The following is a 24676-nucleotide window of genomic DNA, read 5'->3' as shown; positions in this document are numbered from 1 at the left end:
TGATATTAAGATATTTTAGGTCAGATTTTCTTTATATAACAAAAATATCCTCAAAACCAGATTTTCAGTACCTGTTAAATACCACCCTTTACCACCACTAAAGTTAGGGAAATCTGGTATTCATAGTAATACTGTTACCTATTTCCTCCTTCCACTCAATAATTTCAATCTTTGTTATTGAAAATCTTTTTGTTAACCGAGTGCATTGACTTCCCAACTTTTTTTTTTTTTAAAGATTTTATTTATTTATTTGACAGAGAGAGGCAGAGAGAGAGGGAACACAAGCAGGGGGAGCAACAGAGGGAGAAGCAGGCTTCCCACGGAGCAGGGAGCCCGATGCGGGGCTCCATCCCAGGACCCTGGGATCATGACCTGAGTAGAAGGCAGATGCTTAATGACTGAGCCACCCAGGCGCCACCGACTTCCCAACTTTTTAACTGGAATACCTCAAGTATATTTTATTCAAAACCATTTGTGGTATGAACACTCCCTAGATATTTAATAATATTAACAAATTAATATTAGTTATTTTAAATGGATAATGATATTATAGTTATGTTAAAAATAGTTATCATTTAGAATTACGTATTAGAATAATTACATGTAAAATGGTAAGTCTGAGGTTTTTGTTTGTTTTAAAAAATAATATGAATGAATATGGATGGAAATGTCGATGGGGGTAGATTGATGATCAGTGGAACTGGGTGATGATTACCAGGAGTTCATGGTTGATATATCATTGTTTCTAATCCCATATATATTAAATATTCTGCATAAAAGAAGAAAAACAAGAAAGAGAAAAAGAAGAGGGAGAGGAAGAATGTAAGAAGACAAATGTATTTATGAAGGAATAGAGTAGGTATTAGAGAGACATCTAAGCAACTCCGTATAAAACAATTGATAGGAGCGCCTGGGTGGCTCTGTCAGTTGAGCATCTGACTCTTGATTTTGGCTCAGGTCATGATCTCAGGGTCCTGGGATCCAACCCTCTGATGGGTTCTGCCCTCAGCATGGAGTCCATTCAAGATCTCTCTGTCCCTCTGCTCCTCCCCACCCTCCCCTGCTCACGTGTGCTTTCTCTCAAAATAATAAATAAAATCTTAAAAACAATTTGATAAGATAGGGGTAGTTAACATCATTGAGCACTTATATGTCAAGCGCTGTTTTAAATCCTCTAATCCTCACAGTAACCATATGAGCTGAGTTCTATTATTATTACCAATTTTCAGATGAGGAAATTGAAATTCAGTGGTTAAGCAACTTGTCCAAAATATAAGTCATGAAGCTGTCAAACTGTTTATTTATAAAGTGCACTATTATTTTATGTATCTCTAAGAAAGAAAAATTACAATTTTTAAAAAAAATTTAAACTTATTGAAAGAACTCTTTTAGGCTTCTTTACATCTTTTTTTAATTATCTATCATTCTTTATACATAAAAAAGAAAATACAGGTAAGTTCTTCCTGAAATATTTTATATTCAGAGGATGAATCATTTATATTTCTTTTTGACTCCGAGTCATTAATGCCTATGTTTCTCCAATGCAGTATCACCCTCTGTGCAATGAAGAGAAGTAGGAATGCAATAGTGATTAATATAATATTCCATTGTTGTCTGTGGGACTTTCTTCTAAGTCAGTGACACCTATAATGCAACTTTTTTTTTTTTTTAAAGATTTTATTTATTTGACAGAGAGAGACACAGCGAGAGAGGGAACACAAGCAGGGGAGTAGGAGAGGAAGAAGCAGGCTTCCCTCCGAGCAGGGAGCCCGATGCAGGGCTTGATCCCAGGACCCTGGGATCATGACCTGAGCCGAAGGCAGACGCTTAACGACTGAGCCACCCAGGCGCCCCATATAATGCAACTTTTGATGCCAGCATTTTCCTGACCTATCAGAAGGTATAAGTAGAGTGTTTTTAACAATGACCAGGATCCTACTTTTTCCCCAAATGGTCTTTGCATGACCCAATAACTTGAAACCTAGAGGAAGTAGTTGTCTAGTTGGTCCAAATAATAATGAGTTAGCACATGCATAAACAAGTAAAAATATGTCACATGCCACCTGGACTAGGGTGATTGTAAATACTCACTGTGAATCCAGAGATAGTAAAACATGGAGGAAAAAGTAAACATCTCAGAATATATAAAATAAGGTAGATTTCTTAGCTGGGTAATGGGTGTACAGGTGTTCATTATGGGTATATAAAATATGATTGTTGGAGAAAGTCATCAGAGGACATGATCATCGATTGACCAGTTGACCTTCAAGCTGGACCTGAGCAATTAAAGGCTTCTTATCCCTTCCTCTGTCCTTGGACTATGTTATGCCCACCATTTCCCCCATGGGAACCATTTTAAAGGACACAGCTTTGAGAGAGCAATACGTTGCTGAGACCCTCTGGGTGGCCTACCTGACTAAACCCACTTAAGGCCTCTATATAAACTTTTAAGATTCCGACAGGCAGGTGTGGAGATCTACTTGTCTTGAGGCTGCCCAAGACAAGCCTCATATGTACATTCTCTTGTTTATTAAGCCTGCTACCTGGAGTGGTTTGTTTCTTTCTTTGGTTTCTCCTTGTTTTCTATGTATGGGGACCAATTTACAAACCAACAGTGTCATTTAAAAAAGATTAGATGAGACTGGAAATTGAGAACTTTTTTTTTCTTGAAAGTTGGGACTTACTTATACCAAACTTTATATTTCATGCTAAAGAGATTTTTTACTTTATACTAGGAATGGATGTCTAAATAAAGTTCTTACAAAGGGCAGAAATGAAGCCAAATATGCTTTATTTTAAAAGATAACTCTCATAACAATGTATATAATAGACCAATTACAGCTGGAAGGAGTGTTAAGGACTAAGAGAAACACAGGGGGGACAGCACAGGGTGAATTTGGGTGACTGTTAAAAGTAGGACAGGGAACTGGATAAATGACAAAAATCCTCTAATAGTTCATGAATAAATACCTAGCATATCCTATTATTTACCTCTTCTTTCTAAAAGTCAATAATTTTTTTAAAATAAATTATTTTGGACTTATGAAATGTTTTGATGTTTAAATACAATAAGTCTGTTTTATTGTAGAGATTCTAAGTTAAGATGTCTGATATCTAGACATAACTAGGGAACAATATACTTGAAACGATATTTAGTTTTGAAATCTATAAATCATTTAGTTAATGTCTCAAATACAAATATTTGAAAATTACTGTTTACTTTCAAAGATATAGTTCAAATGTAGATGTATAGTACAAGTGGTATGTGTGTGCAGATGTGTAATTATTCAGTATCTATTAAAGTCCCGTGATAATTGGCATATGGTGTTATATAACAGTACATAATAACATATGATGATGGTAATTAAGTGCATTGACTTAAGACTGTCTTTTAACAACCCTCAGTGGATACTGAATGAAAGGTAAATTAAAGGTTCATTAAGCTGTGTTCAGAAGAAAAAAAAAAATGTTTTCAAATGGCAGATGTACTGTGAAGTTAAATGAATTTTATTAAGATCTCTTAATGTTTGTTTGTTTTTGTTTTATTTGTTTGTTTTTTTGTTTTTTGGATTTTTTTTCCAAGTGACAAGTCTAGCCCAAAGTATTTGGAGTGTTTTAAGAAATTTAAAAAAAATAGAACATTTATTTTCAGTTTATTTAACATTTTGAGCTTTAAATGTGTAGAACAATTGGGGAGAACACTGGAAATCTGGCTGTTTCTACATCAGAGTGACCTTTAGTGTGGTTTTATTTAATGTTCGGGTGTCTTAAAGGAAAAGCCAAGCAGAAAGGAAAACAATAATGTATGCAGTGGAATTAGACAAAACATCTGCAGTATTTTTCCTTCCATTCACATTAGCCAGCATTTAAACTTATTTAAAAAACAGAATTGTTCTTTGAAGTTTGTATAGGAAGTCAGAGAAAATTGCAGATGGGAATATTTCTAACTTTGATCCTTATTCCTAAAGGAGTCAAGAAGGTATTTAAAAATACAAAAATGTAATGAGCTTTTTCATATATTTACCATTCTAATAGCATTATTAAGCATGTAGATAAGGGCAATGCTATTTATTTAGTACTATTATTGTAAATGTAATATCAGCATTCAAATTTTTTACATAAATACTTGCTAATAGAGCCAGCTGCTCTTTAAAAAAAAATGCTTCTGATTCTAACACCCTATATTTAAGAACAGGCTTTACTTTTCTGAAACAAACAAACAAAAAACTGTAGAGGTATGCATATTTCTTTTAGGAGCAAACATGAGTACGTGTATAGAGAAGGGAAGAATCATTAACCTTACCAATGAACAACACATCCTGAAGACAAAACATTTCCTATGTGAAAGTTTCCCTGGTGTAAGTCTGGAATATACAGTTTTACTTCTGTATACCTTTTTGGCAACTTTTTGACTCTAGCCTATATAGATTACCAGCACTCTTAGTGGGACCAGCTTATAACGGGAAGGAATTTTGGTTGGAGTTTAGAAAAAGGAAGTTGTAGCAAAACGCAGAACAAGAGTAATAGGGGTTTGCAATAAACTTTTCTTTTTAAGAATAGTTTTATTAAGATGTATAAATCACATACTATAAAATTCACCTATATGATGTATGCAATGATCTTAATGTATTCAGAGTTATATAACTATCACCATAATCAATTTTAGAACATTTTTATCACTCCAAAAATAAAGCTTCTATTCATTAGGTAGTCACCTGGTCACTCCCCATTTCCTCCCGTCTTCCTGCCTAGTACTATGTAATCACTAATCTACTTCCTATTGCTGTAGACTTACCTATTTTGGACCTTCTGTATACATAGAATCTTATAATATGTTGTCTTTTGTGACTGACTTCTTTCATATAATATGTTTTCTAGATTCACATGTTGTAGTATATGTCAATACTTAAATCATTTCCATTGCTGAATAATATTCCATTGTATAGGTATACTTCTTTTCATCATTTGATGGATATTTGGGTTGTTTCATCCTAATGGTTATTATGACTAATGCTGCTGAAACATTTGTGTTCAAATCTTTGTGTAGATACTTCTTTTCATTTCTCTTGGGTATAAACCTAGAAGTGGAATTGCTAGATCATATGGTAACCTTATATTTGATCATGTGAGGAAGTGCCAGACTGCTTTCCAAAGCAGATGCACCATTTTACATTCCCACAGCTATGAACTCCAATTTCTCCACATCCTTATCAACTTCCTATCTGTCTTTTTTATTATAGTTACCCTGATACCTGTGAAGTGGTCTTTCATTGTCATTTTGATGTGCATTTCTCTAACGACTAATGACTTTTTGCATTTTCTCATGTGTTTATTAGCCATTTTTAACATTTTCCTTTGAGAAATGTCTATTCAGATTCTTTGCCTTTTTTAAAAAATAGGGTTGTCTTTTTTATTATAAAGTTGTAAGTGTTCTTTATATATGCTAGATAAAGTCCCTTGTCAAAAATGATTTAGGATTATTTTCTCCCATTCTGTGGGTGGTTTTTCACTTTGATGGTTTTCTTTGAAGTACAAGGGTGCCTTTGATAAAGTACAATTTATTTATTTATCTGTTTCTTTATTTTAATTTATTTAGTTGATAGCACTTTTTGCAACAAAGTCTTGAGAGAAATATTGAGAAAAAATACACTGGGCCTTAAGTATATTAAAAGCTTTTTTAAAGTGTTTTTGGATATAAAGCATCTGGATTACACTAAATGTCTGGGACTAAAGCAGGAGGTGGGATGTTGAAGTCAACAAAGCAAAATGAATGTGTAAGCTTCTTTCTGAAATTCTAGAAGAGGGATCCCTAAAGAACCAAAGAATACAAAAAGCCAACTTCAAAATAAGTATTATTATTCATTTAAATTGTGTAGGATGCCCTTGATAATTTCTTTACTTAGCTTGCTATCTCCACCATTTCATTTTTAGTGAATGTAAGAATTGTAATACTTTGAAGGCAGCATTTTGCATATCTCAGAAATACACAGACTCCTTTTACAATAACCATTAAGAAGTTATTTATGTGGGTGTTATAGTTAATCTAATCTTGATTTTTCCTTTAAGGTCTTGAGTTCTTAAACTAGATATTATGCTATCAAAGTAGTTTTTAGGTTTCTATGTTTACCTTAATTCTAACCCTAATTTTCCAAGTTGGTGAGGGTCTATTATATCAGTAAGACAACTAGAGCATAATGTATTCATAAAGTATCTACTTTCCCAAAGTTAGCAGTGTTTGCTTATATATTACAATATAAACATATCCAGGCAGAATTAGAGCTATCTGGTATTGTGGTTTTTCTAGATAAGACATTGAAATCTAGGGTATTATTGGTTATAGGAAACTAGAATATCTGTTTTCTTATTTGTTTATTTTTATTAATTTTATTTTATTATGTTATGTTAATCACCATACATTACATCATTAGTTTTTTTTTTAATTTTTTTATTGTTATGTTAATCCCCATACATTACATCATTAGTTTTAGATATAGTGTTCCATGATTCATTGTTTGTGCATAACACCCAGTGCTCCATGCAGAACGTGCCCTCCTCAATACCCATCACCAGGCTAACCCATCCTCCCACCCCCCTCCCCTCTAGAACCCTCAGTTTGTTTCTCAGAGTCCATAGTCTCTCATGGTTTGTCTCCCCATCCGATTTCCCCCCCTTCATTTTTCCCTTTCTTCTTCTTCTTCTTCTTCTTCTTCTTCTTCTTCTTCTTCTTCTTCTTCTTCTAACATATAATGTGTTATTTGTTTCAGAGGTACAGGTCTGTGATTCATCAGTCTTAACACAATTCACAGCGCTCACCATAGCACACACCCTCCCCAATGTCCATCACCCAGCCACCCCATCCCTCCCACCCTAGAATGTCTGTTTCCTTGATCAGAAGTTCATTTTACTTACTGAATCATTTGGATTACTGCTTAGGTGGAAAGAACAAATTAAATGGGACTTAATACCTTGGATATCCTGTTTGTGTTTTTTAACTAAGCCTTGGTCCAATGCCTAATAATCTCTTCTATATATTAAACTCTGCCAACTCTGTCATTAGAACTTAAAAATAAACCATACGGATTCTTACTTAACTATGTTGTGTAATTTCCAAAAGAAAATATGATTGAATTTTGCCTTTAGAATGATGTCTATCTGTCTGTCTCTCTCTCTCTCTTTTTTTTTTTTTTTTGTATTAGTGTCAGTAGTTCTTTACCATTCAGGACATGAGATTAAATGTGTAAAGATAATGACAATGCCTCAAACATAGTTCCTATCCTTTAGTTTCTCCCTCAGGGTCCACTTCTATAGTTGGGAGGTGAGATAGCAGCCATCAGCAAGTGGTTTTCCCCATCTATCAAAGCAATACCAATATACAACCCCCCTATCTTTCCAACCATTTTGACAGTGAGTTTAGAGAACAGATGAATGACTGAGAATATGAATGAGGAAAATGTATTGCTGTTATCATTATCACTTAGCACAAGGTAAAGTTCATGTGTACATATAATATATAATAGAAATATGATTATAATTCATTCATTCATTCCCACCTCCCACGCCCTGCCTGTGACAACCAGCAATCTGTTCTCTGTGTCTGTGAATTTAGTTTGATATAGATTAGCATCTTACATGGCAAGTTTTCTTTATTTTTTATGGCTGAATAATATTCCTCTGTGTGTGTGTACCACAATTTCTTTATCCATCATCCATCAATGGCACTTAGCACTTAAGTTGTTTCCATATCTTGGCTATTGTAAATAATGCTGCAATAAACATGGTAGTGCATAAATCTTTTGGAATTAGTGTTTTTGTTTTCTCCCAATAAATACCCAGGAGAGGAATTGCTGGCTCATATGGTAGTTCTAGTTTTAAATTTTTGAGGAATCTCCATATTGTTTTCCATAGTGGCTGCACCAATTTACATTTCCAGCAACAGTATATGATGGTTCCCTTTTCTCTACATCCTCACCAACACTTGTAATTTTTGCCTTTTTGATAATAGCCATTCTAACAGGTATGAGGTGATATTTCATTGTGGTTTGATTTGCATTTCTCTGATGATTAATGATGTAGAGAATCTTTTCATGTACCTATTGGCCATCTGTATGTCTTTGGAAAAATGTCTATCGAGATCTTCTGCCCATTTTTTTTTTTTTTTAAAGATTTTATTTATTCGACAGAGAGAGACACAGCGAGAGAGGGAACACAAGTAGGGGGAGTGGGAGAGGGAGAAGCAGGCCTCCCACGGAGCAGGGAGCCCGATGTGGGGCTCGATCCCAGGACCCTTGGATCATGACCTGAGCCGAAGGCAGACGCTTAACGACTGAGCCACCCAGGTGCCCCCTGCCCATTTTTTAATCAGATTGTTTTTGCTATTGAGTTGTATGAGCTCTTTATATATTTTGGTTATTAGCCTATTATCAGATATGTCACTTGAAATATTTTCTCCCTTTCAATAGGTTTCAATAGGTTTCCTTTTCCTTTTGTTGATGGTTTCTTTTCCTGTGCAGAAGCATTTTGTTTGATGTAACCCCACTTACTTATTTTTGCTTTTGTGGCTTTTGCATTAAAAATAAATCATTGCCAAGACCTATGTCAAGGAATGTACTGCCCATGTTTTCTTCTAGGACTTTTATGGTTTTAGGTCTTACATTGAAGTCTTTAATCCGTTTTGAGTTAATTATTGTATATGGTGTAAGATAGTGGTCCACTTTCATTCATTTGCACATGGCTGTCCAGTTTCCCCAACACCATTTATTAAAGAGACTGTCCTTTCACCATTGTCAAAAATTATGGCTCCTTTGTCACAAATTAATTGACCATAAATGCATGAGTTTATTTCTGGGCTCTCTAGTCTGCTTCATTGATCTATGTGTCTATTTTTGTGCCAATACTATGCTGTTTTAATTACTATAGCTTTGTAATATAATTTGATATCAGGGGGTATGATGCCTCTAACTTTATTTTTTCTGAAGATTATAATTTTTTAGTAATTAAAGTACAGAATTAATTATATATATTATCAAGCATAAGTATGTATTCAATATAAAATATATTATAAATGTAACTTAGTATAATTATAAATGATCATAAAATTATTGAGTCCTCTAAGTAAACCAACTTTGCTAAAAGTATAAATGGTTTCAGTCTTCACTGTGTTATGTGGTTATCCTACTTTACTGTAATAATGTTCTTGATGTTAGCTTTCCTTGCTCTGTGTCATCATTTTGTGAAGCACAAATCTCATGGTGCCTTTATCCTGGAAGGACCTACCCTTACATAGGTAGACTATTTCCTTTTCCATCAGTCTAAACTTATTTCTTCCAGCTCCTGGTATTTACCTTTTTCTTAATTAAGAGAGTCCCTTCATTGACTCTTACATGCAGATGACTCATTCCCGACTTCCTGCTTGAGCTCATCTTCTTATTCCTTTGAGTGACTTCTTCATTCTCAAGCCCTATCCATTTTTCAAGCTACAGCTTTAGTTCCCATCAAAATCCTCCTTAATTTCAACATTACTGAATTCTTATTTTAAATCCCACAGTTTACTTCTTGATTACAGTTTAAGTGTGTATATACGTTAGTTTCATCTTTGCTGATAGATTGTAATTTACTTGAAGCAATTTCTTATATATTTTGTTTATATTTTTATAGCTCCAGTACTATACACATATTCTTATTGCTTAATAAATCTTAAAGGTGATGGTGATTGGCAGCCATTTGTAGAATGTTTACTCTGTCTTAAGAACTGTGCTAAGTACTTGGAATTTATCCATTGAGTTCTGAGTGACTCCATAACTACTGTCATTCTGTGTTTGGGTATATGCATGTATGTACAGCTAGGAAACAGAGTCTTAGAAAACTTAATCTCCTTTCCTAAAGTTATGCAGTCTGTAAGTAGCAGTGGCATTACTGGGATTCTTACCATTTCCATCCTAAACTCAAGTGGCTGACCTTTACTCTGTTACACTGCAAAATTGTTATTGCTTTCTAGTATTGTGACATCTTTAATGTATGTATCATAGGGGCTTCAAAGGGCTTTCTGGGTCTAACTGGAATGGCAAATTTTGTTTTCAGTTATTAGAATCTACATTTTAGGTATGTAGCTTATTCTATCCCGTTTAGTCCATAAAGTATATTATACAACTTAATTTGACTATCACAAAAATTAGTCCTATCCCAAGAATATCTGATTTCAACTTTAGTAAAAATGTTTCACTTTAATTTGAAGTTATTTCTTAGAGATCTAATGAAAGTTGAGGAACAACGTCAATATTATTTATAATTTTGATTTTGATTTAGGAGGAAGATAGAGAGGGAGAAGCACTCTGTTTTTAAGAACAGGAGATTTAGTAAACCATAATGTTGTTGCTTTAAAAAAGTCAAACTTTATTTAGTTTTTTCTCCCCCTCCTTATTTTTAAAGAATAAATAAAAATATTTTCTTTTCTTTGGAACAATTTGTTCATGCTTTAGGAGCCATTTAATTAAATTATTACCTACTGGAACACCATCTGTTTTTGTCCTAGAAATAAGAAGCATAGCTTTCTTTTACATATGCTTGGTAAATATGTAGAAGGTGCCAAAAAGCAATAAATATCATCAGCAGATGGACTGAGGCACTTCAATCTCTACACAGTCAGTCTTGATTGTTCTGGGCATAGCTAAATGGATTTTTCTGGATAGATTCCTTTCAGAAATGTATTATGTGCAGGAGGGGAGTTGGATTAATCTTCTCCTATAGATCTCTTCATATTTCCCCCCTCAAAATAGAGGACCTGATTTTGTTTTTAACTCTGTGTATGCCCGCATTACAGACACCAGTTCTGAATGGCATAAGTAAATGCCTTTATAATGTGTTTAAGAGACTTGAAGTTGGTAAATTCTGGGATGGTAAGTTCTGGGATGGATTTTCTAGGAGCTACCTCTTCATAGGCTGCTTCCTTTCTCCTTCTGCTCTTGTGTCGTCCATTCCCTGGATACCATATTCACATCTGGCACACCAAAGTCTCCTTTTCCATCCTCTCATTCCAGGCTCTGTGTTTTGTTCAGGGAAAAGAGAAATTCAGGCACTTGTAGTGTAAATTCACTTGTGGCTTTACCTTAAGCAATTACATCAGCAGTATTCAGGAATTGGGGTGACTGAGTATGGTATACACGTGAGGGGATTTATTTTATTTAGTATTAACTGGATTTTATTCATTATTAATAATCTTTCATTATTTATATGATATTGATAAATAGTACTTAAAGCACACATTTACGAATTACCTCATTTGGTTTTCACACACACAAATCTAGTTTTACCTGTGAAGAAAAGTGGTTTGCCCTGGGGAGCATAGCTAGTAATTGTGGATTCAGAATTCAAACCTAGCTCTCTTGATTCCTAGTGGTTTAAATTTTAAAACAATAGCACTTATACTGGGTTTACAGTTTATCAGCTTTCTTTGGTTGTAATAGTTAACATTATTCATTACTCAACTCTTAGAAGTATATATGATAGGTATTATATCCTCATTTAAAAGCTGAATGAACTGAAGTAATTACTGTAAGACACATTGCTGGTCAAATGGCAATTATCTTACCCTAAATTCTATAATCTCTTCAAGATGCCATGCTTCTTTGTAGCCTATCATCTGTTGAAGAGCTACAGGTTCTGGATACTGTGCTAGTCTGCAAAGATAAAAGGTAACTAGACAAATTAACTAAAATCAAGAATCTGAACCTGAGCAAATGAGGCAGAGGAAGAATGTGTGTAATGTGTGCCTAAAAGAGGCTTGAAACATATATGTGAAGGATAGGAATGGTAGCTTAGGCCCAGGCATAATAAAGGTCTTACATGTCTTGGAAAGGAGTCCGTGAAATGTCATATTAGTTCAGAATAAAACATCTCATATGATTTTAAGCTGTCAAGTCACCTGGTCAGATTTCTGTTTTGGAAAAACAGCTTCAGTGATTATTCATTCTGGTTACTCATTGCTGACAAACAACCCCCAAATATAGTGGCTTTGAACAACAGCTATTTTGTTATATGTGTTTGATAAAGAATATAGGCAGGTCTCAGATAGCATATTCTTTTGCCCCACATGCTTGTTACTTGATGAATGTCGGCTGGTGGCCGGTCTGGTCTTATGCGTGTGGCACTTTGGTTTGGATGCCTGGGCTCAGCTTCTTCTCCATATGGTCTGGGGGCCTCTCCACATAGTCTCTCCCAGTCAGGGTAGATGGACTTCTTGGCACTCAGGGCTCCGAGAATTCCTTCACTGTTAAAGTTATTCATGCCTTAATTATAGTTCTCAGAAGACACTTTAGCAAATAAATATCACACTATCATTAATCTGCATATTTAAAAACTGTCACATTTAAGTTAAACAATTGCTCTTAAGATACATGTGTATTTCTGAAAGAGCATGGATATAAACGTGAGGAGATCATGAATATTTAGGAGTTGCAAAATTATGGGTTTAGTCCAACAAAAATTTACCTGGTTAACTGATCATTACAAAAACGGTGGGAAATAAAAACATGAATAAGGCCTAATTCTTGGAGTCAGAGTCAGAGAGGAAAAGTCTATTGAAAAGAGATTTTTAGAAATTAAAATCATGAACACTGGTATCCAGTAGCTATGAGCATGGGTGTGAAGTATATTTGGGGAAGCCACAGGCAACTTTAATGAGGTCATGTTGTGGAGACTTATATCTGTGTGTGAAGGTGTGAACTTACTCATTTCTTCTCTCTATTTTTTTTTTCTTTCTCCCAAAAGACTACATAGGAATGGAATTTACAGGAAAAGGTCATACTACAAAAATTTTGTTAGGGATTGATTGTGGGAAAATTGAGTGATGTTCTTTTATTTTTTTTTAATTTTTAGAAGAATTAAAAATATGCCTTCATTTGATTGCTTTCTGTCACTATAGCAGAGAGACTAAAAACACAAAATCTGGAACCACATTAGCTAGGTTCGGATGCTGTGTGATCTAGAACAAATGGCAACTCTCTCTTCAGTGTCCTCGTCTGTAAAACAGGGATGATAACAATAGGAACTTCATAGTGTTGTTTCTATAATTAAGTAAATTGATATATGTAGAGGGTACATAAATGCTTGCTATTTTATTTTTAGGAAAAAAAACTCTTTAACATAATTAAACTAGTCAAGGTCATCTACTGTTTACAACTTTGTTGCAATATATGTTCCTATATTAATTCTGAACTTAATTTTTATTTTCCACATCCTTAAAGATTCTTCTCCTTTTTAGGCAAAAAACTATAATATTTTCATCATTTTGGGCCTTCAAGTTTTAAATTACTCAGGAAATGATTAAAGACCTCAACCCTTTATGGGGTTAAAAAGAGAGAAGGTGGTGGGCAGAAAAAAAAATAATGCCTTTGTTTCTAAGATATATGATTGAAAAAGATTTTGTGGGGGTAATATGTAGGTTATAGTTATGGAGGATGATGGGAATGAAAAATCTCACCAGTCATAATAGCTGAAGGGAGTCTTTGTAGAAATGTTAGGGAGAAAGGTCTTTAGTTTTTCCTATAGAGTGTCAGATTATGGAACTCCCAAGCAGCAGGTTAAGGATAAATTGAGTTTTACTAGTATTTTGAAGGCTAAAGATTAAACATATTTGGAATGCTAGAGGAAAACATAATCTTTGGCTTGGTCATCAGGTAATCATTTCAAATGAAAAGAATCCATTGATTATTTATAGTTAAGGATATATCACTCTCAATACAGAGAAAAAAATAAAACAAACTTTATGTTTTATTATTTTATTATTTCTCAATGAATGCCTGAGACATTACTAGTGAAATAAGAATGGAGAAGAAAAAAATGAAATAATGGGAAAGGAGGGAAAAATATAAAGAAAAAGATAAAGGATGCATTATGGGAAGAAGGAAAATGGGAAGGAAGCTAAAATTCATGTTGGTAAAGTAATAATATTTGACATTTTAAAACTGAAGTGCTAGGTGAATTTTAAAATTTTGCACGCATTATTATAATAAACTACCTTTCAATGGTGTCAATTATATAAAAGTTCTGTTAAATGTTTTACATTTAATGTCTTTGTGAATATTGCATTTTCATGCCTTTTGCCTGACATTTAATTTCATATCAGCATTACTTTTATGTGCCGTTGGAGGTCTTCCATTTTTATAATACTCCTGTTCATAAATAAAATATAAATGACATAAGCAGTGCCCAATACAATTTTTAGTAAATTGTTTAGTTGCTTTAATTTACCTAAAACAATTGGTAAGCAGATATGTAAATTTGTAATAAAAATTAACTTCTCAAGCTATCACGCAGATGTAATATATTGCTATAGTATTTCTCATCCTGTTTCTTATAATTTAATACATACATGCTTTTTTATCAAAAAAGTTAGCAGTTATTAGTATTATCATACTTAAAGAAAGGTCACTTATAGAAAGGACTTGAATTTTATAATTTAAAATAATAATTGTCACCTTTTTTTTAGATAAAATTCCATTTTTGTATCAGTGGGAGGCCTAGAATAAAATACTGTAAAAATATATCCTTGTTTAGCTTCAGATATATGTAGTTATGATATGGCATTTTAGACAGTAAGAAAAAATAGCTTGAGATAATTCTTGAAAAGCTTTTCAGTCTTGATTCTCTCATCAGTTGTCAACTGAAAGCTTCACAATTCTTGGTTTTCTTCTTATTAATGTATTCCTACTACTTAGTCAAACATAATTCACTTAAACTAATTTTTAGCCCTAAGATTAAGTGAATTACTATATATAATCTTTGTCTTTGACCATACCATGCTATTAAGTATAACGAATTCCTATCATTGTATTATTTTGGGTTAAATCACCAATTTTAGTTTTCTTTAGCTCATGGTCTAATAGTTTGGAAGATGAATACTAAAATTTTTACATTTAGATCTTCCTTGGTGATCTTTAGCTAAAGAATAGATTTCCAGAATTTATCCAATAAGATTTGGAATGGTTCATATGATACATATTTTCATAGTAACATAAATATACCGTACCAATGTGTTTTCCTAGGCTGCTTTCTTTCCCACCAGTTAATCACAATAACACAATATATTAACACTTTTTCCTGTTAACATCCTAAAGAAGCGAGTGTGAAAAGAGCCATTACAGAAAATAAAAAGCAAAGATTCTGGATACACTAGATTACTACCCTGGGCCTCAAAAAGTCTTTTTGTGTTACAATTTTAGGAAACAGCAATACGAATTTTAGAATAAAGCACTTCCAGTTTATAGAAACCTGTTGATAGTTTTTGAAGAGTAAAGATATTTAAAAAGTAAACCAATAAATTACCTTTGAAAATGTGAAAAATAGAGTGCTTAGCGGGCTCATGTAGATAACAGCTTCATCTGTCTGTTCCTAGGAAATCCAAAAGCCGTAGTCAAAAAACAGCAATTTAAGATCATTCACACTGGCTGAAAGGATAAAAAATTGCAGTGTATCTATCAAGCTAAGAGGCTTCTCCTGGCAGACAGCTCTCAGAGTCACGCAGTGATTGTATTGACTGTTAACTCTTGACACCCTTGAAGCCCGCTCAGGCCTGTGTAAACCACACATAGTAGGGAGTAGGACAAGATGGACAGAAGGGTTTTAATGGCTGAAAACAGGTCAGCAGCAGGTTGTTTGTAAACTGTACCTTTCAAGTTCTAAGCACAGTTGTTTTGCTCTTTGTCCCTCAGCAGCAGGAGAAAAGAGAAATTTTCAAAGTGTTGCTAGGAAGAGACCATAAAGTAGAGGTTGTGGTCTTTTCCTCAAAGCAATATACTTGGAAGCGATTCTCCCTTGTTCAAAACTACAGTGCCAGGAAACATCGATGCCTGCCGGGGTGCTGTGGGGAGCAGACAACAGAGATCTTTTTGGGTCCTGGAGACCCAGATATCTAAGGGTCAAGGCAGGACCATTCAGATTTCATGAGCATTGAGATTCTTGGTGCTTGTTGTCACATTGGTGACATAACCGGGGATCATTCAGTCAAGATCTCTGAATTCATTAATACGCCAACTTTGGGGACTTCTAGAGAGTCCGAATGTTGTACTGTTTAAAAGAGTAGGTTTGGAAATTTGACAGGCTGGGTGTGACACTCCAGCTACTTGCCCTTGATAGGTGTGAGAACTTGGAGAAAATACAACCCCTAAGCCTCATCTGTACTTCATCTGTAAAATGGTGATAATAATAACATTTAACATATAGGATTATTTGACTAAATGACATAATGTTTGTAAAACCTCAACCTTATAGTAAGTCCTGGCTCATTTTAAGGGGTCAGTGAATCATCTGTTAGCATTTTACTTTGGATACCATAACACGGGCATGTCGTTACCTCTGTTTATTAAAATCTAAATGTAAAAGATAAAAAAAGAGACTCACAGATTTCTCTGACTGGATAGAGAAAAATATCTTCTTAACATAGAAATCTGCAACTACAGGGCGCCTGGGTGGCTCAGTTGGTTGGGCGACTGCCTTCAGCTCAGGTCATGATCCTGGAGTCCCGGGATCGAGTCCCGCATCGGGCTCCCTGCTCAGTGGGGAGTCTGCTTCTCCCTCTCCCGCTCCCCCCTCTCATGCTCACTCTCTCTCTCAAATAAATAAATAAAATCTTTAAAAAAAAAAAAAAAAAGAAATCTGCTACTACGAAGAGGAATAATTTAGGAAAAAATAAAATTAAAAACAAACTCTTCAGCTAAGATTGACAGCCTTGTGCATTAACAAGTGAGATTAGGTGAAGGATGATGGAACTTGAGAGGACCCTGCAGACAGCCTTCTTCACCCTGACTGTAGTGAAGCTAGAATGATACTAAAACTCAATTATAGTGGCTTTCTTTAGCCAGACTCAGAATTTATTCTCCTCCACACTTCTGTAATTTGTAGTTTTGTGTTTTCACTTATCTTGTGTATATGCATTTCTAATGTAAGCCACTTCAAATACTCTGAAGGTGAAAAGGATGTAAATTCTGTAGAAGTAAATAAATATTTCTACAGACTATAGAAATATTTCTATAAATAGAAATGATGACCAGGCCAAAAAAAAAAAAAAGAGTCTCGGTAGAAGCAGACAACAAAAAGGACCAGGAAAGGAGTCCATGGCAGGAACAGAAACTATTTACACATCACTAAGTAGAAAGAGTTTTGTGTTGGTGGTTAAGACTTAACCTCACTTGACAGATTTTCTAAATAGTACAAAGTGTTCCAACTACTTGTTCAGAAGACCCAGAGAGTACACTCTGTATCATTTTAGTCAATTTTTAAAAAATATTTTTATTTATTTATTTGAGAGAGAGAGAGCACTTGCAGGGTGGGGAGCAGAGGGAGAGGGAGGAACAGACTCCCTGCTGAGCAGGGAGCCCAACACAGGGCTCGATCCCAGGACCTGGAGATTGATCATGACCTGAGCAGAAGGCAGATGCTTGACTGACTGAGCCACCCAGGTGCCCCTCATTTTAGTCAATTTAAATTAATTCTTCTGCTTGCCAAATTTTTCCTGAACTGAATGATATCATTCTAATATTGAAAAGCCTCATCATAAATACAGGAACTCAGATGGGCCCAACTAACCATTCAGTTAGTGTGTTACACAAATTGCAGGTGCACACAGGTACTGAAAGAATGGCTGGCCCACTTAGGGAACTGGCAGGTGGTCATACATATGCAAGCGATATAAAACAAATTTACACAAACCTGCTAGATTTCATCAAATAATTTTCCTTCAAATGGTTTTGACTGCATTTTGAAATTTATAGCTCATTAATTTGGTATCCTATAAGCATACTTTTTACATGTCATTTGGTGATCAAGGTAACTCAGACCTCAGAGTCAAGTTTTAGTTTTATACTCTCCACCTTGATTATCTGCTCTGCCTAAATTTAGTGTCCTGTTACCCATTTAAGAGTAGGTTTTGACTCTTTTTATTCCTAAAAATAAAACACAGATAATTCCCCCTTACTTTATATATGTTCTTTATTCAATTAGTGAAGCATGAGCAACAAATAATTATTGTCTTTTTTTTTATGTAGTTGACATACAAAATTACAATTAAGGGATTCTTAATGCATTTACAGATGCTATAGCAATTGCCAGGGCCATTGTACAAAGCCAGATAGAAAAAAAAATCTCATTATACTAAAAAATTAAGTCAGCAAACAGAGTCTTCTGAATTACTGTTTTTATCATTTTATTATCTTTGGCCCTGCTCTCAAGTTGAGACCATTAAATCTTTCAACAACAAATATTTATTCCACAAACATGGGCTTTATTTGTAGAAACTAGGTTCATACTGAAAAATTTATGTCAAATGTTTTTAGCCTATAAGGAATGTTCTTAAACTTAAATGTAAAAATTCCTCTGGGCACTCACAGAGTTCACTGGTACAGCATCTAAAGTAATATACTGCACGAAGGTGTATAATGAATGCCTTTTGATGATGCACTGACATTTCTAAGAAATGCCTTTGCCTCAAATCAGTCTGCTCAAACCAGCAAATGATTTGACATTCAAAGCTTCAGGAAACACTATATGAACATTTTTTTTTTCTCATTGTACAATAAAGATTCAATCATAGAACTGTCATAGGAAATTGAGATTCCGCCTTATGTTTTAAAGTTAATCTGCCAGAGTCATGTATTTATTTTGCTTATAAAATCACTTTTACAAGTAGGAAATCTTTTGTATGTGTTTCTCATTCTAATAAGATCTACCCAATCTCTCCTACTGTTTGAGTTAAAAACACTTTTGGTATCATCATAGTCAATACATGAAGTCAATCACCTAGGACAAACAAGGTTTTCTACAACAAATGTATGTAACTCATGTTTATGACTAATTATCACTAATTCTTGAAACTCTTAAACTGAACTCTTTAGCATTAGAGAAGAACTTTTTGTAAATAGACTAAAAAGAAATTTTGTAATAACGATATAGAAGTGGTGGTTGTAAGTGAAATATAATAATAACTTTTATATAAATATTAGCCATATTTCTTTCTTCTCTGAGCCATAGCTAATGATTAGAAGATGCTTCCCATTCTCAAAAATGCTTGAGTCCATTGCTCAGTTTCTCATTATCTCTAGGCTCTTGTTACTGAAACTTACAGCCTCTGGAAATAATTTAATTTAACTAAGTCTGTACTTTAAAGTTGTAAGCTCCAAATACTTGTATTCTCTTAAACTATAGAATTTCTAGAGTAATCCTTTATTAGTGGATCACTTACCTTGTGTGAGATATTGTTCTAAGCACCTTCAGTAATTTATCTCATTCATTCATAGTAACGCTAAAAATACAGTGCTACTATTATTTCCATCTTACAAATGTGGAATTTAAGCATAAAGATACTAAGTAAGTTGTCTAAATTACATAGCAGAGCTAGGATTTGAATCAAGTAGTTTGAGTCTACTAACTTAGAGATTGAAAAAGCCAGGGCATTTGCATAATAAATTCCTTCACTGTGATTGCTGAGCAAGAAAGTAATAGTGCTGTGATCATATTTCTAAGTGGCATTAGTAGTATATAACTTTTAAGGGAAATTTTTGTTTAACATGTATTTGTCATTTGAACTACTTGCCAGCCATTCGTTGTGTTCGGGTAGATCTGCAGCAGCCACGGATTGTGTGTTACATATTGAAATTTCTGCCCGTTTGGTATTCATCTTTTATTTCTATATAATTTATTTAGTTTCAGCCAGTGAAAATGTGTGAAAGAAAGCATTCAGAAGTAACAACTTATTTTTAAACTAATCATATGCTCAGTAAGAATACAAATTCCTTTTTTATTGATCTAAGCCTGTCATAATCTAGAAAAAATACCTTTTAGTTCAACTTGTATCTGCTTTCTTTTCCTTATAAGAGGGTAAGTATATATAAAAAATAAATGTTTTAGTATGTTGAATTTTTAAAACAATTTAGCCTTTGGTGTGGACCTGGGTGGGAAGGGATCTCACCTAAGTGAGTAAGAGATGTTGAAGACATGGAAAATATACTGTACTTTTCACAAAAATTGCATTTTATAAAAAAGGCTAAGTGCTGTAATATAGAATGTAAGGATACTACAGATATTTCTATTTAAGGAAATGTAACAAGTGTCTATGACTTGACCTGCACCTTAAGTACAGCTGAGCCTTGTATAACACCGGTTTGAACTGTGCCCGTCCCCTTACACATGTTTTTTTTTTTTTTCCCCCTAAATACAATGTAGTACTGTAAATGTATCTTCTCTTCCTTGAGGTTTTCTTTTTTTTTTTTTTTTAAAGATTTTATTTATTTATTTGACAGAGAGAGAGACACACAGCAAGAGAGGGAACACAAGCAGTGGGAGTGAGCGAGGGAGAAGCAGGCTTCCCGCGGAGCAGGGAGCCCGACTCGGGGCTCGATCCCAGGACCCCGGGATCATGACGTGAGCCGAAGGCAGACGCTTAACGACTGAGCCACCCAGGCACCCCCCTTGAGATTTTCTTAACGATATTTTCTTTTACTTTCTTTTCTCTGGCTTACTTTAAGAATACAGTATATACTACATCTAACATACAAAATATGTGTTCCTTTCTGATATTGGTAAGGATTCTAGACAACAGTAGGCTGTGAGGGAGGTTAATAGTTGTACATGGATTTTTGGTTGTTTGTGGGGTTGGCATCTCTAACCCCACATTGTTCAAGGGTCAACTGTATATCTCTTTTAGAGAAAGATTCATGTGGCAGATTCTAAAATCTACTACATGTAGTTTTTAAATGACTCAAATAGAGTTAGGTGTAAAATAATATGACAATATAAATTAAATGAGTATCAGTAAGAGAAAATATATGAAGTTTGAATAGCCTAATTATATGATCATATCTAAGACCTGCTGATTTTGCTGAAGATTTCTTTTTATAATACATTTTTTTCTATTGTAGTTAGAATTTGAAAGTTCTGGTAAAAACACTGTGTTATGTTTTTTACTTACCTCACAGAGCATAGGTTTTTTATTTTATTTTAATTTACTTATTTTTATTTATCTTTTATTTTTATTTTTTTAAAGACTTTATTTATTTATTTGAGAGAGAGAGAATGAGAGAGAGCACACGAGAGGGGGGAGGGTCAGAGGGAGAAGCAGACTCCCTGCCGAGCAGGGAGCCCAATGTGGGACTTGATCCAGGGACTCCAGGATCATGACCTGAGCCGAAGGCAGTCGCTTAACCAACTGAGTCACCCAGGCACCCTTAATTTACTTATTTTTAAAGACTTATTTATTTTAGAGAGAGAGAGTGCATGTGCACATTGGTGGGGAGGAGGGGCGGAGAGAGAGGGAGAGAAGCATACATCCTGTTGAGCAAGGAGCTGACTCGGGTCCACAGGGGTTGATGTGGGGAGTGATCTCACAACCCTGAGGTCATGACCTGAGTGGAAATCAAGAGTCCGACACTTAACTGAGCCGCCCAGGTGCCCCAAGCATAGCTATTTTAAGGAAAGCTATATTCTTTGTGGCATGAATAAAATAATTTGTGCTGACTCAAAATTGAATATATGGTCACTTTTATTCAGTAGTTTAGTATTGGGTTTATTTTTGAGGCTTTTTTTTAGATAAAGTGAAACAGAATGGTCAGGGCAGAGATTTATATGTATTTTTGCAAAAAGCTATCTATATTCCTTAAAGCAAGATAATTTTAAAGAAATGGTTTTCTAAATTTATATAAAATGCATATATCTAGAACATGTATAGAATATATATGTAACTTGTTTTACCAAATTAATGGTTAAAATGCTTCATTGTATATGTTCTCACATACTATTTCCTTGGAAGTTTTCCTGAAATACTTTGGAATTTGTTACATCAAATGGCTCCATTTACCTTTGACCCAGTTACTGTTCTCCTAGAAAAGAGAATTTAGGGTAAATTTATAAGTGTGTAATGGGTTCAAAAGTGGTAGTAAAGGTGTCAGGTAGATACACATATGGTGAGGACTTAATATCTGTATCTACATTACATTCTAATTGATGGCTCTGTCTGATGTTTGAAAAGCGTTAAATTGCTGATGTACATGTGATGGAATGCCTATTGTCAGGCTAGAAATGAAAACTCTGCCTCATCACTGCAGTTGGTTTTTAAATGATTTGTGGAGAAATGATTTTGAATGTTTGTATTAGAGGTCATAATTAGAGATCTCAAATTTCCATAGTAACTCCTGTGTGCCAAATCTTCCTTGAGCATAAACCATGTTCTACAATTCAATTTTTCAAACAACCTTTAAAGATAGAGACTCTGATTCATTAAAATGAGAAGCAGGGGAAGTCTAAAGAACCACCTTGGGACAGTGTCTAAATAAATTAATCAATAATGCATAAACTGAACACTTAAAGAAGTAAATATCAAAATACCATGGCAAGATAACAGGAGTTTATTGATGTTTAAGCTAAATAAGAAAAAAATTGACTAGTGTTAAGAAATTGCAGTATTTTATAATGTATGTTAAAATAAGTTGAATTGTGGGGTATTTAATATTACTTTACTGCCAACTTGTTAAGCTCATATTTTTATAAAATGTATGCAAACATCACTTTTCTTAGTTTAAAGAATTATTCATCTCTGGACCTCAGTTTCCTCTTCTGCGTTAGAAAGTTTCCTCTTCTGCATATGGATTTTAGAAAGTCTTTATTTCTACTATCTTCAAATTTTTCCTATCCTCCAGTATTTTCTTTTACCATTTAAAAAAAAAATTTAGGGGCGCCTGGGTGGCTCAGTCGTTAAGCGTCTGCCTTCGGCTCAGGTCATGATCCCAGGGTCCTGGGATCGAGCTCCACATCGGGCTCCCTGCTCCGCAGGAAGCCTGCTTCTCCCTCTCCCACTCCCCCTGCTTGTGTTCTCTCTCTTGCTGTATCTCTCTCTGTCAAATAAATAAAATCTTTAAAAAAAATTAAAAAAAGTAAAAAATTTAACCAAGTGTGATTTGGAGCCTTCCTCTACCAATTAATCAACTATCTCCTAACCTAGATGAATAATTACCACTAACTCCAATTATTACTCTCTTTTTTTGCTTGTCTTGATATGACCAAAGACAAAATTCAAATGTTGTGCTTTCTTGAATCATTTTGGAAACCAGGCCAAGCTAAAGGGAGGGAGGGAGGCACGATGGGAAGGGCGGGGGGAGGGCCTGCAGAATCATTCCCGAGGCTATTCTAATACACAGTACCAAATAAACACCTCATGATAACAGTTGGTATGTCATGTAGTGTTTTTCTTTTTTATCTCTACATATAGACTAAATGTAAACAAGCAAATCACAACTAGCATACATGTATGTGAGTGTACACGTTGAATATGATGTAACCTCCCCCTCTGCACGATATCTTACAGACCCATATAATTTCTTCTGCATTACTAAATTCGTTTCTTCAAACAATCCTGCCCAGTCCTCTCTCCTCTAATACCAGGAATGTCCCTTCTCACCCATATAGCCTATGCTACACTCAATGGATGTTTTAGGCTCACTGTCTCAATCTAATGACAACATTATGAAGTTTATATTATTATTATGCCCATTTCATAGATGAAGACCATGGGTTACACAGAAGTTAAGCCTTTTGCCCAGTCACCCTTTCCTAGATTTTTAATCTGAATCTCTGGCCCATGTGCTCCTTCCTTGTATATAGCAGTATACAGCACCCTGGTAGTTCTGGATTTTTCAAAGGATCCATGCCCCCTGCATTCTCATTCCTCTGCATGTTTGTAAATTTTCCCCTACCTGATTGTCATCCTTTCATGCCCCTGGTCAGCCCTAGTTAATGCTTCCTCTCTTGCCAGAAGTATCTCAGAGATCACTTTCTTGGGGAACCTTTTCCCATAGTCTGTGCTACACCCAGTCACCCCTGAGTCTCCCTGGCACTCTGCATTTTTTATTCAACACATAGGTTTGTTCATGCATTTATCTCTGATTGAATTGTTCCTTACTTGAGGAATAAGGACCCATTTATCTTTGTTTTCACTGCCTATCCCAGGATCTGGCATGCATTACTTCTCGTTATTGAGTCAATTTGGGGTAAGAATGAATCCTAGATTATAGGATCTATCTTTCTAGATAGATGTATCCTAGATTATACAATCTTTCTCAGAAGAGAAATCTAGTCAGAATTATTTTTATTTTGTAAGATTAATATTTAATTATATTTGAATTATCTGAAAAGTTCAGAACATTTTAATTAACATGGACCTCTGCCAGCTCAGATTAGAGTTGTATATATCTATGATTCTGTGCATGATGCCACTCCCTTTCATGAAATCCCTGTTTGTATCTTTTTATTAGAGTTTACTTGTTAACCACTGGCCCTAAGGCAGTTAGCTAGTCAGTTGTCTGTTGAGCTCTGTTCTTTACCCACCACAGTGGGGCGCATAGAAAAATCATAAAACATAGTGAGGGACCTTAGAATCCAGCTGGGATGACAAATCTAATACACAGAAAATTTAAGTATAAATACTCCTAATCTGCAACCATAATACACCAGTGGGTTACTGAATTCAGACTGAAGACTACTTGTAGTTAATTAGCCCAGTTAGCCTAATACCACTCTGCAGGATATAACAAACTGTCATCCAAAACTGTGTAGGGGAGAAAATCTCCATCTGCCACTCCTATAGCAAGGTTATGAAATCAAACTCTCCTGGCTGGCAAAAGGCTTCCCTTTTTGGAAAGGT

The 24676-nt window shown here is 34.7% G+C and overlaps 1 protein-coding gene and 1 long non-coding RNA gene across 3 annotated transcripts in view; one reads left to right on the top strand and one right to left on the bottom strand.

Annotated features, from left to right (window-relative positions):
- The window catches only part of LOC144379894 (uncharacterized), a 208588-nt gene extending 202129 nt beyond the window's left edge, over window positions 1-6459 (bottom strand). Inside the window, exon 1 of the long non-coding RNA XR_013443394.1 lies at window positions 6421-6459. This is a non-coding gene — a long non-coding RNA (uncharacterized LOC144379894). The remainder of the gene's footprint in view (window positions 1-6420) is intronic.
- Window positions 1-24676, top strand: part of NAALADL2 (N-acetylated alpha-linked acidic dipeptidase like 2) — a 1303067-nt gene that overhangs the window by 591852 nt on the left and 686539 nt on the right. The gene's annotated exons all lie outside the window — the stretch shown is intronic.

The sequence above is a fragment of the Halichoerus grypus genome, chromosome 1 (assembly GCF_964656455.1).
Source record: "Halichoerus grypus chromosome 1, mHalGry1.hap1.1, whole genome shotgun sequence".
NCBI classification, from domain to species: domain Eukaryota; kingdom Metazoa; phylum Chordata; class Mammalia; order Carnivora; family Phocidae; genus Halichoerus; species Halichoerus grypus.
Note: the sequence above shows the minus strand (reverse complement) of the source record. Positions and strands in the feature narration are given on the sequence as shown.